The sequence below is a fragment of the Phalacrocorax carbo genome, chromosome 3 (assembly GCF_963921805.1).
Source record: "Phalacrocorax carbo chromosome 3, bPhaCar2.1, whole genome shotgun sequence".
Classification (NCBI taxonomy): domain Eukaryota; kingdom Metazoa; phylum Chordata; class Aves; order Suliformes; family Phalacrocoracidae; genus Phalacrocorax; species Phalacrocorax carbo.
In genome coordinates this window covers 59799609-59809442 of record NC_087515.1, presented here as the reverse complement: position 1 = coordinate 59809442, position 9834 = coordinate 59799609, and positions in this window count along the sequence as shown.

Below are 9834 nucleotides of genomic sequence, written 5' to 3'. Positions count from 1 at the left end.
TGCTAAAAAGTTTGTCCACATCTTTCTTATAGGCTCCCTTTAAATACTGAAAGGCCACAATAAGGTCTCCTCACAGCCTTCTCTTCTCCAGGCTGAACAATTCCAACTCTCTCAGACTTTCTTCATAGGAGAGGTGTGGCCCTCTTCTGGACTTGCTCCCACAGGTCCATGTCTTTTCTCTGAAGGGCTGCTCTCAATCTGTTCACTCCCAGCCTGTATTGGCACTGGGGGTTGCCCTGACCCAGGTGCAGGACCCTGCACTTGGCCTTGTGGAACCTCATGAGGTTCACATGAGCCCACATCTCAAGCTTGTCCAGATCCCTCTGGATGGCATGTCAACCACACCACTCAGCTTGGTATCACCTGCAAACTTGCTGAGGGTGCACTCGATCCCACTGTCTGTGTCATTGATGATGCTATTAAACAGTACTGGTCCCAGTACAGACCCCTGAGGTACACCACTCATCACTGATCTCCATCTGGACATTGAGCCGTTGACCGCTATCCTCGGGATGTGACCATCCAACCAATTCCTCATCCACTGAACAGTCCACCCATCAAATCCATAGCTCTCCAATTTATAGGGAAGGATGTTGTGGGGGGCCATGTCAAAGGCTGTACAGAAGAAGTCCGGAAAGACAACATCTGTAACTCTTCCCTTGTCCACTGATGGAGTCACTCCATCACAGAAGGCCACTAGGTTGGTCAGGCAGAACCTGCCCTTGGTGAAGCCATGCTGGCTGTCTCAAACCACCTGCTTGTCCTCCATGTGCTTTAGCATCTCTTCTAGGAAGATCTGTTCCATGATCTTCCCCAGCACAGAGGCGAGGCTGACAGGACAGTAGTTCCCCAGGTCCTCCTTTCTACCCTTTTTAAAGATGGGCACAATGTTTCCCTTCTTCCAGTCCCCAGGGACTTCGCCTGACTGCCATGACGTTTCAAATAGCATGGAGAGAGGTTTGGCAACTACATCAGCCAATTCCCTATATACTTTCAGGAGGCTCTGTGTAAGGGAAGAGGAAAGTTGAAGAGATTTCCTGCTTAAGTGTTCCCTCTGAAAAAGGGTGCTGCATCCTGGAGTTGACATTACCCACTGCAGAGTTAGACCTCATAAGCCCACTTCTTCTTGTGTGACTTTGTCTCTCCTGAAAGCCAGAATACAGCCATGTGCAACTGCAGATGATTTTGCAGAAGAAATACGCAGCTGAGCTGGCTTTGAGCTGGGTTGTGCCAGTTCACTCAGCTAAAGAGGGAGGGGAGAGCTCAGCTGGCACCACGTGGAATGGGGCTCAACAGCCCAACTCCCTGTCTTTTTGCTTTATTGTTATTAAAGTCAAGGCAGCATGAGGAAGCTTACCTATGCTAGAGGTGTCTGCCTCTCATTTTGAATAATGGGAGGTTGCTTTAGAAATCCACATCAGGGCCTTCCACGTCTCCAAACTGACTGAAAAAGATAGGGCACTGATGGCAGATTGTGTCACTGAGCAAGCCAGTCTTGACTAAATCTTGCCAATTAACGCAAATTTCTCATCAGGGTTCAGGTACTGAGGAAAAGCTCTGGAAATCAACTAAAATGTGCTAGCTGCAGTGGTCAAAATACTACTTTGGTGGCCTCAGGTGAGTGTCTGCCCCAGCGTGGGTTGCCTGCAGCCATGGTCCCTTGGGGGTGTCCCTGTCCTATTATTCAATGGGGTTTTTTTTGACCAAAAAAGGTTTCAGTAGAGGGTCAGTGTTTTGGTAAATTAACATGAAAAAAGATTAGTTACGATTTTCCAAAGACCATTCAATAATTTTTGCAGTGACTGACTTGTGGGTTATTTGATTTTCTCAGAACTATGGTTTTTAAGGTTATGCTGAGTTCTCTTGGGAGCCTTTTCCTACAAATAAACTGAAAGATCTCCTTTCAATTTTTGCTTTGTTTCAAACTTTTATCTGCATCATATAGGATCAAATTCATTACTCTTGTGGCAGGACTGAAAACTGATTGGAAAATACATCATATAGGGATTATCAATACTGAAATCTTCAAACCAGTAGGTAAGAACAACACTTTACCTTCCCCTGGTGTCCAGTTTCTAATCTGACTATCTGCTGTTTCTCTTGTACTTTTTAACATTTTCTCCTGATTAGTGCTTCCATGTATTACATTGTAGCAAACAGACTGAAGGCAAAACTACTTGTATTTTCATATATTTTGGCTGAATTTTTACCAGGCACAGGATCATATTCTTCCCCTTCGCCTTCCCCTCCATCCGTCGTCCCCCCCCATATTTCTAACAATTAATGTTTTCTTTCAAATTTTTTGAAGAAGCAATATATTTTTGAATAAGGTGCAATTTAGTGCAGGATAATCCAAATTCTTTCTCATTGCTTAACAAGTCTGTAAATGTACATATTCAACCTCTGTTTTTGGATGTTTGCTTAGTTTAGTCAATAATGCAGAGATGATACAGGCTGTTCAAATTCAATTATTTTTTGGTATTCCTTCATTGGATTATTTCCTTGTATCTGATGTTCTAGAGAATCATAAGACAAAAAAACAGGGAAAGGGAGGGCCCAAGGCATGCACTGTTCACATGCAAATGATGCATCACTTGGGTGCTTCTGCACATCTGTTTAGTGTCACAGCCTCTTTCTGTAAATATCTATTTTATTTTTCTCTTGTAGTGCTGTTAGTATGTGACATCAGAAGAAAGTGTTCTTCCCAGTTCCCTGGATGATGAGTCAGAGGGATAAACACAACCTGGTGGATCCGAATGTGTTAGGGGTCTGATGATGAGGGCAGTCAAACCCTCTTGCTCTGAAAGATTTACAAAGAAGGTTGCTTCTGTATATCATGATGCAATTAGATAAAAGCAGAGAATGGTGGCACCATAACACTGACTAACACAAAAGTTATTACACAATGTTTAAGAGAACTTTTTTTCCCCAAGAGAGGATCAGACCAAATCTAAGCATCAGCTTATGATGAATCAGAATTTCATGCACTGACATTAATTCTTGGTAATGGAGAAAATGAGTATCATCACTAGATGAACTCTGAACAGGAGGCATCCCACTGGTGTTGCTAATAACTATAACCTCCTTCTGTGCTGATGGTCTTGGGTTTAATGCAGTTCATTACAGAACAACACAATACTAATTTTTTTAAAGTATTTGATGGAGCATTTATGTTGCCTTTTTATATTGCCATCATTATTTCTGTCATTTGGAATCTGAATACGGGATAATTGTAAGAAAGCTTGTCTTCTCTCCTAAGAAAGCGTGGCAGAGAAACTTGATGTTAATTATATAAAAATAGGAGGAGTAGCAGAAGAATTACACATTTGCAGTCACACTACCTATGTTTCTGTCTATTGGTTGTGCTGAAGCAGAATCATAGAATTATTTAGGTTGGAAAAGATCTTTAAGATTATCAAGTCCAACCATTAACCTAACACTGCCGAGTCCACAACTAAACCACTGCACGTCTCCATGTCCTTTAAATACCCCCAGGGAGGATGACTCAACCACTTCCCTGGGCAGCCTGTTCCAATGCCTGACCACTCTTTCAGTAAAGAAATTTTCCCTAATATCTGATCTAAACTTCCCCTGATGCAGCTTGAGGCCATTTCCTCTTGTTCTATTGCTTGTTACTCTGGAAAAGAGACCAACAGCCACCTCACTAGAACCTCCTTTCAGGTAGCTGTAGAGAGTGATAAGGTCTCCCCCCAGCCTTCTTTTGTCCAGACCAAACAACCCCAGTTCCCTCAGTCACTCCTCATAAGACTTGTTCTCTGGACCCTTCACCAGCCAGAAGTTTTAAATTTGAATGTGGATAGCTAACAAAGTATTTTAAAAAACAATTTATTTATTTTATCACTATTTAATTTTCTCAAGACAGTTTTTGGGAATTTGAAGAGTTTACTTCAATTTCATGTTCAAACTTATGCTTGCTCATTATTATTTTGGCTTTTGGTGATTGAGCTTGGTAAGGGAGACTCATTTGAACCTTGTATGTCTTAATACAGGCAGATACAAAATCATTGATCTAGAAACAAAAAACCTGTTGAAATAGAGTAACTGTGACTTATTTGCAGATAAAAGCAAACAATTAAATGGGTAGGAGCTCCTGGTATGATGCTGATAAAGTGAATAAAACCCTTGGAGAATATAACCCCTGGATGAACACACCCCTGATGTATTTTTCAGGAAGATTTTTAGGGAAGGAAAGCAGCTAGTGTAGGAATGCATTTCTGAAATGTTATGCATGTGTCTGAAACTTTGGGTACTGTTCTCATTTCCACACCAACACAGACGCTGGTATTAGCAGGCTAGTTGTCAGTAAGTGATACATAATGAATGGAAATTTGAAAACCATGCGTTATAGGAAGAAAATTAAGAAGTGCAAATTGTTTCATTTAATGTAGTCAGAGAAGTAGAAAGATTTTGTAATGATCTGTTTTTTCCTAATGAGGCTGAACCTCATCCTGGTTCAGATGAGGCTCCCAGTGATAAATGCTCTGAACTGCCCTGGAAGAGCCTGCCTCTCTGCCTTGAATTTACTCAAGGGAAAGTTGGGAGAATAAACTCACTAGATCAAAGTTACCCCTCTAAGAAGCATCTCTTACAGACCCAATATCCAAGGAAGTGGCTTCTAATAGCAGGGAGTCCTTAAGCTCTCAGAAAGGGCACTCTAATAGGTAGGAAGTGAAGCAATGGCCAATTCAGGTAGCGCCCCTGTGCAAAATGTATGTAACAGATGCATGTTTTGGACAGAATTATCATGACAATATAATGGGATTTCTGTCCTTTAAACTAATTGAATCAAGAATACCCTCCCTCCCCACTTTTCTTAAAAAAAACTTACCTCATGCTGTGGGCTCATTTGGACTTAGTAAAAGACTAGCAGAATGGTTTTGTAGAAAGTCTGAATGGAAGGTTATGGCATTTGGTTTGGGCCTTTAAATCACTGGATTGGTGAGTTTGCCTGTAAAGGATGAGCAAAACATGATCTGAAAAAATCATTGGAGCGTTTTGGTTTAAAAGTAATAATACAGGTCACTAGTAGCAGTAGATTTTAGGTAACCATGGCAAAACTTCAGAAAATCTCTTACAGGCCCTGAACAAACATACATCAACAATAATATACAATTTAGAAGTGAGTGAGCAAAAGACCCCAAACAGAACAGTATAAGTAAATTTATTATGCAGGAAAATTCAGTGAAATCAGGATTACCTATACTGGAGAAAAACCGAAGGCAACTTTTAAATGTTACAGTGGTGGTTATCACCACAGGCTGTTTTACTAAGGTTTCCCCTTCCCACTCCTCCATCCCTTTCCCTTTAACATTACTGCCTCTGCTTTGTAGTTGCTGTATTACCTCCTGTCTGGTGTAAGCTCAGTGATCATACTGCTGCTCCTTCCCCAACACAGCAGCAATCTTCTGTTCTTTGTGTAATGCTTTTATTTCCAGCCCTATTCCTTTTTAGAAATGATTGTTCTAGTTAAATGTGTAGCTCCTATTAACGCATTTGATGCCTGTTGCTGGGCTTTTTGCAGAGATATCAATGATAGTCTAAAGAGAAGCACCACTTTTTCCCTCTAAGTTTATGATGAAAAGAACAGTGAAATAAAATGTTATCTACAAAGTATTATGAAGCAAAAACCACTGTGTGTTCAATAATTTTTACAGGCTTTAACACACCTTTCTTCAAGCTCAAGGTGTTTTGTTTTGTTGCAACAAATAGCAGCATATTCATCTGTGAATCTGTGGGTATGTGCAAATTTACATGTACTCTAGAAAAGGCTGCTGGATTAGAGGTGATTAATTGGAGTAATAAACAATAAATGTCTGTCTTTCACCTTTAGCCATACTACTTTTATATTTCTCACTAATGTAGCACTTAGGAATTTAGCCTGATGTTACAAATGACTCCAAAACTTTCACTGAATTATCCAACACAGAGAAAAAATATCTTCTGTTTCTTCAGTTAATGCCAAAGGTGAATTTAGTGCAGTGGAATTAACCTGATGCTACACTAAAAACTGAATACAGGTTTGTGTATAGTTATTGTGCTGATCCTTACTGTAAATATTAACAGAGAGAGCAGGAGTATGGAATGGTTGCAAAGATCCTCCTCCAAAGAAAACACTAGGTCCTGCCCTTAACAAAATGAGTCATTTTACTGTGGGACTTTGGGAGGCTGCAGATGGCTCTGCATACCAGAGGTCATCTGTGTCTTGCTGGGGAGTTGTGCAGTGCCTGTGCAGCTTCCCTTGGATCATAAACAGAATTTATCACTGCTTCCTCTCCAGGCAGTAGATAGTGCATCAGGGAAGATGTAAAATCACATAGTGGGGTTTCATCTCTTCCAAATCAAGAAAATCATTGAAAGGCTGAAATCTGGATATACTGAATTGCCAGTGCTGCCCCAAGTGGCATTGCGGTTCAGGCCATGCTCCACAGTTCAGGGCCAGGGGGCTGACCTATTGTGGCTGCCCACTACACACAAATGTGCCCTTGGGAGCTGAACCTTCTGTGGTTTCTTTCATGTTACCTCCCCATCCTGTCTTGACACCAAAACATGGTTTTCTATCTGGATGTTCACTTACTTTCTAGCCAGGTGGTGTCTATGAAACAAACGGAACTCAGGGATTGATGTGCTTCTGCCTCACCCTTTTTCTCTCTGCAGGATCCTCTTGCGTTGTGTCATTAGGCTAGTTCCTGATGTCAGCTGATGTGCTCATTGCAGACAATGGTTCTTCTCCAGGGTCTTATGCAGGCTGGAGAATGGCTGAGAGCAGTGAGTTCAGCAGCTGCTGGCTTGCTTCGTCTCACTTATATTCACAGAGAAATGTGGGTGCAGAATGGACATAAAGCAAGGTGATTTATATAGAGCATTTATTTGCTTTCTTCTATATGCAAAACCTCACTGAGGCCCTGTGTGCTGTACTATGCAATCACAGGATCATAGAAATGGTGTTTTGAAGGGATCTCTGGATATAGTCGGTTACTTCTCTGGTATTGGTGATGTTCCTACAAATGATGCAGTGTCTGACTGACAGCGATCATAGGTCAGTTTGGTTTTTTTGCTACAGACTTAGCTTCTTTGATTACTCCTGTTACATGTTAGCAATATGACAAAATATTCAGACCTAGAGTAAACATAGCATGACAAACTGGAAGGCTGCCAGGGTCCAATGTATAACTAGGAAATAAAAAACATGGTGGAAAATGAAAAGATGTGTCAATCCTTCACATGACAGTTCATTACAGAGGAGCTTAGGAGAGTTTCTATGTTGCATCATCCATAGAGGAGAAGCCTGAAGAGGCATCTCAGAATGAAGTGTCAGCTGAAGTGGCTTAGAAGAAATCAGATTTTCCAATATGATCAAATAGTGAGGGCCAGATGTTATTCACTCAAGGGTTCTAAAAGAACTCAGGTATGAAATTGCTGAGCTACTGTTTTGTATTATGCACTTTAAAACTGACTTTAGAGCTATAATAATATATGGCAGTCGGGAACCTCCTCTTTTTTTTTTTACAAAAAAGAAGAGCCTGAGGAAAGGGGAACTACTAACCGGTAGTTCTGATTTTTCACTAAGTCAGGTAGGTAGAAGAGCAGAATGGATAGACAGGTGGCAAGTATGACAGAACGAAGAACTGACCCGGCCTTTCAGAAGTCATTGGAGGAGCTGATGAGCATATGGAAAAAAGTGATCCAGCTGAGATACAGTGTGCATCAGTCCTGGAAAACCTGTTAGATGCAGTACCTCACCAAAGGCCTTTACATAAACTAAAAGTATAATGATATAAAGGAAAAAACTAATGAACTAATGAAAACTTGTGAACTAATAACTGAATGAAAGTCAAGAAACAAACAGTAGTAAGTGGAAGGGAGGTTTCCAGTGATGTCCCAGAAACTTTATGTCCCATTTTGTCATACGTTTCATGTAAGAGTGAAGTAACATTTATAAAAACACAGTTACTTAAGATAGTCAAAGCTAGGCCAGATATGACAAAGAGCTCATGGTATCGGGTGTCTGGGGGATCAAACCATGGATGGCATGCAAAGTTGATATATTCAAAATAATGTGTGCATATGGAGAAAAAAATCCCAACCGCATATGTACAACAGTGGGTAGTAAATTAGTTGTTACTGATCAGGCAAAAGATCTTAAGAGTCCTTGTGCGTAATCCCCTGAAAACATCCATGTAGTGCTCAAGAGTGTTCAAAATGGCAATGGGCATGCTAGGGAAGAAACAACTGAGGAGTTATACAATAAAATCTGTAAAATCATGACCAGCATGAAGAAGAGAATAAAAATAGTCATTATTCTTTACTGAATAGTCATATTCATATCACCTTGCTCAAATGTTGTACTGAATGTCCGTTATTCACTTCTTTTTTTTCCCCAGATATAAGACATAGCTATGCCCAAATAAAATATCTGGCAGAACTTTAAAAATCAACAAAACAAGACTATTTCAGCACAACTCAACCTTGGGACCCCTTGCTAGAGGACGTTTTAGGTAACAACCTCTATCAATTTGTAGAATAAGGAATTTGTGCAGTCACTCCATAAAGAAAAATTCACCAAAGTCTTTTAAAAATTATGAGTACTTGTACAACAATAGAGAAAATGTGCCTGCTAGCATTGTCAGACAATAAGACCCACTGGGACAAAACAGCTTGCATTTAAGCTAGTAAATTCTTTTAGCCTCTAAATTGTATAGGAGCATGCAGGACAGCAGGGAGCCAGGCAGCAGTGCCAAGCTCTACCCTGCCTCTGGGTTTAGTGGTACAAGCAAGCTTGTTCCAGTGCCTCGGCATGTGCCCACACTGTTTAATTTCATAGGAAAGAGTCTGGGAAACCTCCATCTGCCAGAACCTGGGAAGGAAAAGTTTCTGCTCACCCGGTCTTTCTGCTGCTGGAGACAGGCTCCCGTGCTGGCTGGCTCCTGGCGCTGAGCCCCTACAGTGAGTTCTCAGCACAGGAGGGACGTGTGCGGTTTGGATCAAACCCGATTTCTGCCCATATGCTTTTAATTTTTTTTTTTTAAATAATGAACTATTGGGATTTCCCCTTTTTAAAATAAAAAATGCAACATATTCTTTAAAGCAGACAGGTAATTCATCTGAGAACCTTCAAGGAAGTTGTGTTGGTATCGTTTGATTGCATGGCATTTTATTAAAGCTAAGCTATTAATATGTGGCATTATGTGCTAATCAACGTGTATTTGAATACAGTACGTTGCACATATAAAAGAAACACAAACATTTTTATTAAAGGTTTACAGTGCAGATACAGAAGTTGTGTAGTAATTTGCTACTTACTGCAAAGCATTACGAACAAACATTCAAGCTTTCTGGAAAAAAACCAAGACACTTAACTTATTTTTGCTAATGCTCTGCTAATAAAATTTGATTCCTCATATCCTTAGACCATCAAGGCTACAACAACTTTACGACTGCTAAAAATACTTGCAGTCAGGTTGCTCAATTAATTATTGGACTGTAGAAACTGAAAATACCTTTAAAAATATTAAGCTGTCTGTTGGCAAGTCATAGTAATTTGCCAGTGAGCTTCATTCCATGCTAAGTACAGAAGAACTAATGGTTTCAATTCATTATGTAAATTCTGGAAAACTGATGAACTTTTGACTAGTCATGAAACTATGATTTTAAGTTTATTTAAACGTGTTTCTGATCCATCAGTTAACACTTTTCAAACAGTCATTCAACGTATTTCAATTTTGTGAGGTTGGTGTATACAGGCATGGCAGACTACTCAGAACCTGTCAGATAGTAGTAACCTACAATGATAATCCATTTGCATTTCTGGTGCAT